This window comes from Dermacentor albipictus, chromosome 1 (genome assembly GCF_038994185.2).
Source record: "Dermacentor albipictus isolate Rhodes 1998 colony chromosome 1, USDA_Dalb.pri_finalv2, whole genome shotgun sequence".
NCBI lineage: Eukaryota > Metazoa > Arthropoda > Arachnida > Ixodida > Ixodidae > Dermacentor > Dermacentor albipictus.
The window spans coordinates 327,751,907-327,760,391 of NC_091821.1; positions in this window are offsets into that span (position 1 = coordinate 327,751,907).

An 8,485-nucleotide genomic window follows, 5' to 3' on the forward strand; every position below is an offset into this window, starting at 1 on the left:
CGACCCCCCCCCCCCAAAAAAAAAAAAACATGAGTTGAAAGAGTGACTTAAGTAGCATAGCGGCAATGCGTCGAGTAATTTTGAAGTAGTTAAGATGGTGACAAGGAGTCTGGGGCGAATGCAAGGGGCAACTGGAAGGCAGTGGCATGGTATATCAAGGGATGTTATGCGCCGTCGGCCGCGGCGTCCGCCTAGCTAGGCCTACCGGACCTATCGCTGGCTGTCAGCGGAGCCGTCAGTGGACAACGCGGCGACGTGAAGTGTTCTGTCACTCGCAGGAGCATAACTTTATTGACATTGTTTGCGCAAAGCGAAGGAGTGTTGTGCAGAGTTCTTTATATTGCGTTTTTCATCGTAGATATGAAGTCTTCCGAGCGTACAAGCCGGTGCGCTGGATCTGGGCGGAACTACGCGTCACTCGCTCATCCGGATGCACGCGCCATGTGCCCCGAACCGTCGTGTGCCGCACGCCAGAGCATGCAGCACCGCACGTGGGAGGAACGCCGAATCGTACCCTGTGTCTCCTGCTTAAGAGCTTCGCTCTAATATGGTCGTAACGCTAAACCAGTGCTTTATTTAAGAGGTATTTATTAAGGGTCACATTAATGAATCGAAGGGGTTACTTACGTTAAAGAACTTAAAAATAATGTCATTGCAAAATGTTTCCGGCACCTTGTGCTATATCATTTGGTCAATTAGAATACTTCTCTTCTTTTTTCAAGATGCAGCACACTTACAAATTGAAAGGAAAAGCTTATAAGCTTTATAATATTTCAGTGAATGACAATTTACAAAGCTATACATTTCACTATATCAAGTTATCCAATACACAAGGAAAGGAAATGTTATCATAAGACTGTGCCAAATATTCTTTGAGGTTACGTACTTCTCATGTGTTGATATTGAAGAAAATAAATGCAGGCGAGCTCCTTTATTTGCTGCTCCTTCGCATGACAAATACAACAGGCAATTAATAAGGGCTTACATAACGCAACCGCTTTTTCGGAATCGCACAGCAGCAATACGAGTTTTTAAAGCGCAGCCTTTAGGCACCCTTTCCTGCATTTAGCGTCGGCGCGCATCGGCGTCCCTCGGGCTACCTCGTCGTAACCGAGCGAACGAGCACAGTGAAGATTGGAAGAGCGAACACGGAGCGAAGCTGGGGATAGCGGGGGAAAGGCGGCAATAGCGAAGGCAGGATAACGCCACCTTGAAGCATTACCAGATGGCGCTCACCTCCGGAATAAACGCAAGTGGATGCACGTCATGCACTAAATACACAAGTGAACGTTGGGTGCATAAAATTTGCGAAAAATACGAAGGCGCACCAAAAAGACTCTGGAGCCATTTAAGAGCACTCGGAGCTCCGACCAAAAATTTACAGATGGCTACAAGGGAGGAAGGCGGTAACATCTTCGAAGGAGACGATGCGCTGCCGTGTGTCACAGACACCGTTAGGGCTGACTTCGGCACAAATTAAAGCGTAGTTTACACCCAAACAGGTGCAGCATCAACAGAGAAGCCTGAGAGATCGAAAGTTACCATAGAAAACATTTGCTGAGAAAAAAGCAGAATACAACGTCCCTACAAACCGCCGCAAGACCCGATTAAATCCCAACAAAGCTAATCAAAAACATCAGTTCAAAGAGCAAGGCACTAATGAACAAGGTCATTGAACTAGTAATTAAAACGAAGAAAACTCCACTTGAATGGCTTAAAAGTAAGCTCAAACTCCTCCACAGAGGCAAAGACGATAAGAATAGCACGAGCTCGTATACAGGCCAGTTACAGTAAAGTCGGTGCTATGAAGAATAACAATGCAAGCCATAAAATTAGAACTGTCGATACAGGCTGAAACAAACGATGTACTAGGGGAACTACAGAATGGGTTCAGACCAGGCAGACGCTCAGAAAATACATATTTTTGTTCTAACTCAGTTTATAGAAATTTCAATAGATCAGAATACACCCTTTATGGTTAGCATTTCTCTATATTAAGGAAGCCTACGACAACGCAGACAGTAAATTGTTTAGAACGACAGAAAGCTGAGCTAGTTGGTAAGGATTCATTATGCAAAAAAGAGATGAGGCGTGCAGACAGGACACAAGAGTTCGTGTTGTCCACTTCTCTACTCTTATGTCCTGTCTGCACGCCTCACCTCTTTTTTGCATAGGGAATTGTTATAGGATGTTCTCAAGCACGGAGGCACAGATGACAATTTTGTGGAGCTGCTGAGGGAGATATATAGAGACAACCGAGTAAAAATGGTACGTGGAGGACGAAATTGTACTTAAATGGTGGAAATCCACCAAGGACTGAAGCAAGGATACGCTCTGTCTCGATTGTTGTTCACGCTTTATGTTTAGGGCATAGAAAGGCAACTGGAAAACAGTCAACTAGGGTTTGAGTTATCATACACGTGTGATAGATGAATCGTGCCAATTAACGTCCCCGCACTGATGTACGCGGATGATATAGTGCTACTAGCGGACAATGCAAGAGATTTACAGAGACTGTCAATATGAGTGACAACGCAACAACAAACCTAGGCCTTAAATTTACCACAAACGAGAGGGAAGTATGATATTTAATGAAGAGATGAGTAACTGCGTGGTGTCAGTTCAACAGCAAATCATGCTCATAGTCAAGCAATATAAATACCTCGGCGTATACATAAACGAAGTAAAGATTTACTCGGGCACCCACGAAAATGATCTGAAAATAAAATGGAAATGAAATGCCACTATAATGAAACATAAGGCACTTTGGAGCCACAATAATTATGTGGTGGTGTATAGAATCTGAAAAGGAGTCACAGTGTCAGTGCTGACGTTCGCAAGTGCCATTATGTGCCAAGTGCCATTATTATTAAGTGTCGGGGTTGGAAGTTAACCAAAGATTGGTGGGCCAGTTGTCCTTGGAAGCCCAAGGCAAAACCGCAAATGAGGCAATGCAAGAGGATATGGCGTGGGCCTCGTTTGAAGCCAGAGATGCGCAGAGCCAACTTATTTTTCAAGAGAAACTCGGAAACGTGGATCAAAATAAATGATCGGCAAAAGTGCACAAGTGTCTGCACCTAAGAAGCGTGCACACAGAATGGAGGAAGAGGTCAGGAAAGTTGGCATCGAAGTACAGACAATCAGGAGTAATCAGAAAGAAAGTGAGAGAAATGGAGACAGCGAATTGGATGCAAAGAATGGAAACGAAAAAGACCATGGAGATGTACAGGAATAAGAAAAATGAAATTAGAAGGGAAAACCTGTAAGTTAACACGAACGGAAGTGCCTTACTATTTGATGCTCGAGCTGGTTGCCTAAAGACAAAAACATACTGGAGCAAATATTCGCAGTTAGATGAGGCATACGAATGCTGCAGCAAAAATCCGGAAACCACTCAGCACATCCTAACGGGATGCAAAGAGATTCAATCGGCGAGACCAATACGTAACCTACAACTTCCAGCAGCGCTTGGATTTAAACAAGACGGAAGTAACAACCTATCACCAGTCGGGATAAGCAAGAGACGTTTAAAGTATCCGCGAAAGTAAACAGGGAAGAGACTGATACGACCGAATGCATTAAAGACATAGGCAGCGGTACAAGGTAGATATATAAGATTTAAAGAGATGTATACAAGAATGCTAAAAGGAAAAGCATTGATAGCATACCTGAGTAACTCAAGCAGGCTAGGTGACGATTTGCCCCCGCCCGGCTTTAAAGGCGATACGAACAAATCATCATCATCATCACCGCGGCGGCGGCGCCGCTGGCCGAACGGGAGAAAGAATAAAGAAAGAACCAGAAAGCTCGGCTTCGCGCATGGCGTGCGCCGCAAAGCGCTTCCCGGTAAAGATTACGGTTGTGTAAGCTGCATTTGTCGGGAAGCGGCAACTGTGTGGCCGCTCTATATATAGCGTCACGTGTCTCGGCTGTGCCAGTCGCTTTGGTGATCGGTGCGACGCCTCAAGATATCCCGAAATGAAAACAAGTTCAGAGCTGCGCTCAAATTTTGCATTAGGGAATATCGTAATCATCGGTGATTTTTTTTCTAAAACATTACGTTTACCTGCTTAGTAACGAACGGGCTGCCATATTGAGGAGCTCTTGTGCTTTTATTTTTAGGCAGAAAGCATTTCTCTGTGTTTTTTGTACTCAGATTGCGCCTAAAGTTTCGTGCAGGCGTGATTTAGGTAGGCGGTGGTGGGCTCATCACCAGGGCTTTAACACGATAGCACCAATGCAGAGCTCAAGCTCAGTATTAAATAATGTTCGTGGAAAACAAGTAGTTAACGCTGTAGACGTTGTGCGACCATATGGAGAGAATAACCAGAATTGAACGTTTGTCCGACCACAAGCTTCTGACGGCATCGTTGACTTGACATTGCAATCAAAGAAAATCCTGGCATCAGCGATCAGCAATAAAGATAGAATTGGTAATGACCACCTTTCTGCCTTTGTAAACTTTGCTGTTTTCCAAGCGACCAGACGAAAATTGTGTGTTGGAACGTGATGGGATACGCATAGGGAGAGTTTAAGCTAATCTTGTCGGAACCTATTGACGCATTTGGTGCATAGCAAGGGATTAGCTACCGCTGAGGTAAATTTATCAGATCACTTCGCCGCACCAACCTGTGCTCTGCCCGCGAAAGAGCTGAACAAAAGCTGATGGCAACAAAGGGCGACACGGGAAAAAAAGATTATGAAATACAAAATTAATCCATTGATACACTCTTTCACAGGGAAGTTACTAAAAGAAAAGTCAGTGAAATTCTGCGCTATCTTCGTGGCCTTCACACTAATGCCAAGTATGTAGTAGGTTCCCAATAGCCTTGCTGGAATGTTCCGAGAACACAAGCAAGAACAGGTAGCAAACCGGATTTTGGCCCTGCCTTTATCCTTTCTTTTGTCTCTCTCTCCCCGACCACACAAGTCAACAAGTGCTCGCATTAAACTACGGAAGACGCTTACTTATATATAGTAATGACTTCGTTCAAAAGGTCTGGAGATATGGGCTTCGCGGCATGTCAACTAGCATTACCAATCAGATGGTGATAGTCTTCGCTACTGTCGGGCACAATTGACATCCCACATTTATGGATAATAATATGCCTGGTATCGGTCCAGAAGCCACGCAAGTATGCCACAACCCTTGACGCTGACTTCCTGTGCAGCGAATCTAATGAAGAAAATGACGCGCACAACACTCACGTGCTGTGTCTGACAGGGCTGAAAGCTCTCAATCACGCATAACCGAAATTCGACAGCGTCCAAGAGATCAAGATAACACGTTGTACCAACTAAGCCATATCTTAGACTACAGTGCAGGACACCTCTCAGCAATCACTTTTTTATAATTGACGTTTAGAATGCATACGACTGTGTGCCTCGGGCAACCATCCTTGGCCAGTCACAAGTGATGTGCATCACCGATCATCTATTGCAATTTTTTTATTTGTTTGTTTACAGATACTGCAGGCCCTTCTAGGGCCAATGCAGGAGTCGATACGTATAGGCTACAAACAAGGGAAATAAATTTAAATGAATTACTTGGCATACTTACAAAGAAATAACATATGCAAAAGTGGAAAAGCATAGCAGGACACTAGACATTAATGAATGCTAGTACAGGGGAATATCATTCAAATCAGTATATATTCCGCTATTAGACTCTAAAATCACAAAAACTGTTATTAATAATACATTGAAAAAAATTATTCCAACAAGACGGAGTTCATTGCCTTCTCAGATAAAGAACTCCAATAATAAATTGCGCGAGGAAATAAAAAGAACTTCTGAACATTAATGTAATTGACTGGTTGTCTAGTACTTCTACTGCGGTGCGTTCGCAGTGATTGTTTGAAAGAATCCTGAAGATTTCGTTCCTCTGATAAAGCTGGTAAATAACTGTTAATCTAGATATGATCCTGCGGTGCTCTAGGTTTTCTAGCTTGGCCCTATTACGCGAGATTCTGACACTGGAGTGATGTGTGTAAACAGAATAAATAAAACGTAAAGCTAAATTCGATTTTATTAATCAAGTATTCTTGGCGAGGGGTCCAAATAACAGATGCGTACTTCAATTTTGGTCGTACTAGTTCTTTGCATGAATTTAGTTTTCCTGCAGCAGGTGTATCACGCAGTTTCTACTTCAAAAACTACAATTTCTGTAGTGCACCCCGAGAGACATTTTCAGGATGCCGTTCCCAAATGAGGTTACTCGTAAGTGTGATGCCTTACGGGTAACGTGAAGTCAACGGGCATCTTTTTTTGCTAAACGTAATGGAAGCTGTTTTAGGACTGTATTTTCTTAAGCCCCACTTTTACCTCGTGCATCAATGGAGTATTGTTCAATTAAATTGGCCATCTCGGTCATTTATCGTTATATAACAGCAGAGTCGTCCGCAAGTACGAGCGACGTTAAGAAAGTAGGTATCGTCATTTTTTTAAAATAGAAGAATATACACCAGGTGAAACAAACAATCGCCATAAGACGTCACGCGCGTTGCTGGTTCAACGAAGGAAGGAGCGTCAGAGGAGGAGGAATGACGCGTGCGCAGGGCGCCGAAGAAGAGAGAGAGAGAGAGACAGACGTGTGCTGACAGCGTTGTCGCCAGTGGAAGTACAGGCTGTTATCCGGTATTAATGGGCACCTGTTCCCTGCATTGAAAGCTGCACTCTCGGTACGTAACTTCCAAAACAATGCTGAAGTGGACCAGGCTGTGCGAATATTCCTTGCATCACAGGGCGCCGAGTTTTACCAGAGTGGTTTCCTCAAACTGATTGCACGCTACGACAAATGCCTCAATGTCGGTGCAACTATGCGGAAAAATAGTACAAGGTGTATAGTTTAATTATGATGCTATGATGTATATTTTTTGGCAATATTTCCGTGTGAAAATAAATAGAAACCTACTTTGAGAACGTTCCTAGTAGTTTAGTCTGGATCGCTGGTTGAATGCAAAGAAGAAGAATATTAATATATGCCAAAAATAAGAACAAAGGAGAGGGCCAAGGATCCAGCCTTTTGGAGCACTCGAGTACACATCCAAATCTTTAGAGACACTCTATTTATGGCAGTACACTGCTTTCTATGTCTTAAGTAAGATTCAATCCATGCGACTACTTATCCTTCAATGCCAAATGCTAGTAGTATTGTTAGTAAATCTTGATGAGGAACGACTTCAAACGCTTTCAAAAAATAAAGATAGTGTCTTTTTGGCCTTTTATGTCGAGCGTACTAATTAATTGATCAGTTACTCCAGCTAGCTGGGTTAAGGTAGATAAACCAGATCTAAAACCATGCTGTTGGGGATAAAGCAAATTATTATTTTTTATATAAGTAGTAATGACCTTAAAGATAATGCGTTTGAGTTCTTTAGTCCGGCAGTTAGTCCACTTATTCATGCGCACCACATTAGCGACCGTCTTAGTGGAACATTGAGCGACGATAATCGTATATTTTTTCACATACCACAGATATGTGTATACTTCCCTTACTCTTTAACATTACCGTGACTAGTCTCCACTGCATGTGATACCACAGAACATCATTGAACATGTTTATTTGTGGAGTTCACACTTGATTATGGGTATCTGGCTACTAGCTACTTCGCCTGGTATGTATAGTACAGGGAAAAGTACACGTCTACGCTTGGCCAACCGCTATCAACGGATAAGTCGTCATTCATCATATTTTCCGGTATCGAGCAAGAATACACTCACTAGAAGCTGGTTTTAAGTGTCTGCTTGAGTTGTGCAAGACACCTGCTTTCTATTTATGGGTAGTTCTCTAGATCAAAGGCTCATAAAGTGTCACCACTAACACTGTGGGCGTGGCGCTGTCACTTCGTGACACTGTCACTGTCACAGACGCTCCGTGAGCTTCACTGCGTTGTTGGTTCGCGGGGTAGACACCCGATGTCCATGCCACGTTTACATTCAGTGTTGGTTACCATTAGGATACTCTGTATGCTGCCCCTGGTGCCACCATCGGACCACCAGTACGAGCGCTTAGAAGCAATATGCAATAAATGTATTCGACATGTTTGCGAGTCCTTCAGCCAGCTTCGAAAAAAACTTGAAAGAAGAAAAGCCACAAGCTAAGTGGCCAGGCAAAGCCGCTATCCGAGAAAGAAGTGACAGGACACTTTCATCTTTCTATACTGCGCTTTACGCTCTTCGCGTCATAGTATTATGATGCTCGAGACAAGCAATAGATCAGCCCTGGATATTCCCACAAATCACATGCAGCTTAAGCATACCATGGCTGCATCCAAAGAACTATGTTCTATATCAAGAACCAAAATCTTTTGTTCTATAGCCCTAAACGACCACTTAGCCAAATCATGTCAAATTATACCAAGATGGGTATGTCAAATTGGACGCAGACTGCTGCGCCCCCAGCTGCGGGTCTAGCTGTTTAGAGAGGGTCGATAGCTATAGAGGACCAGTTTGAGCTTTATTGCAACGTATATTAGTTTGGCAG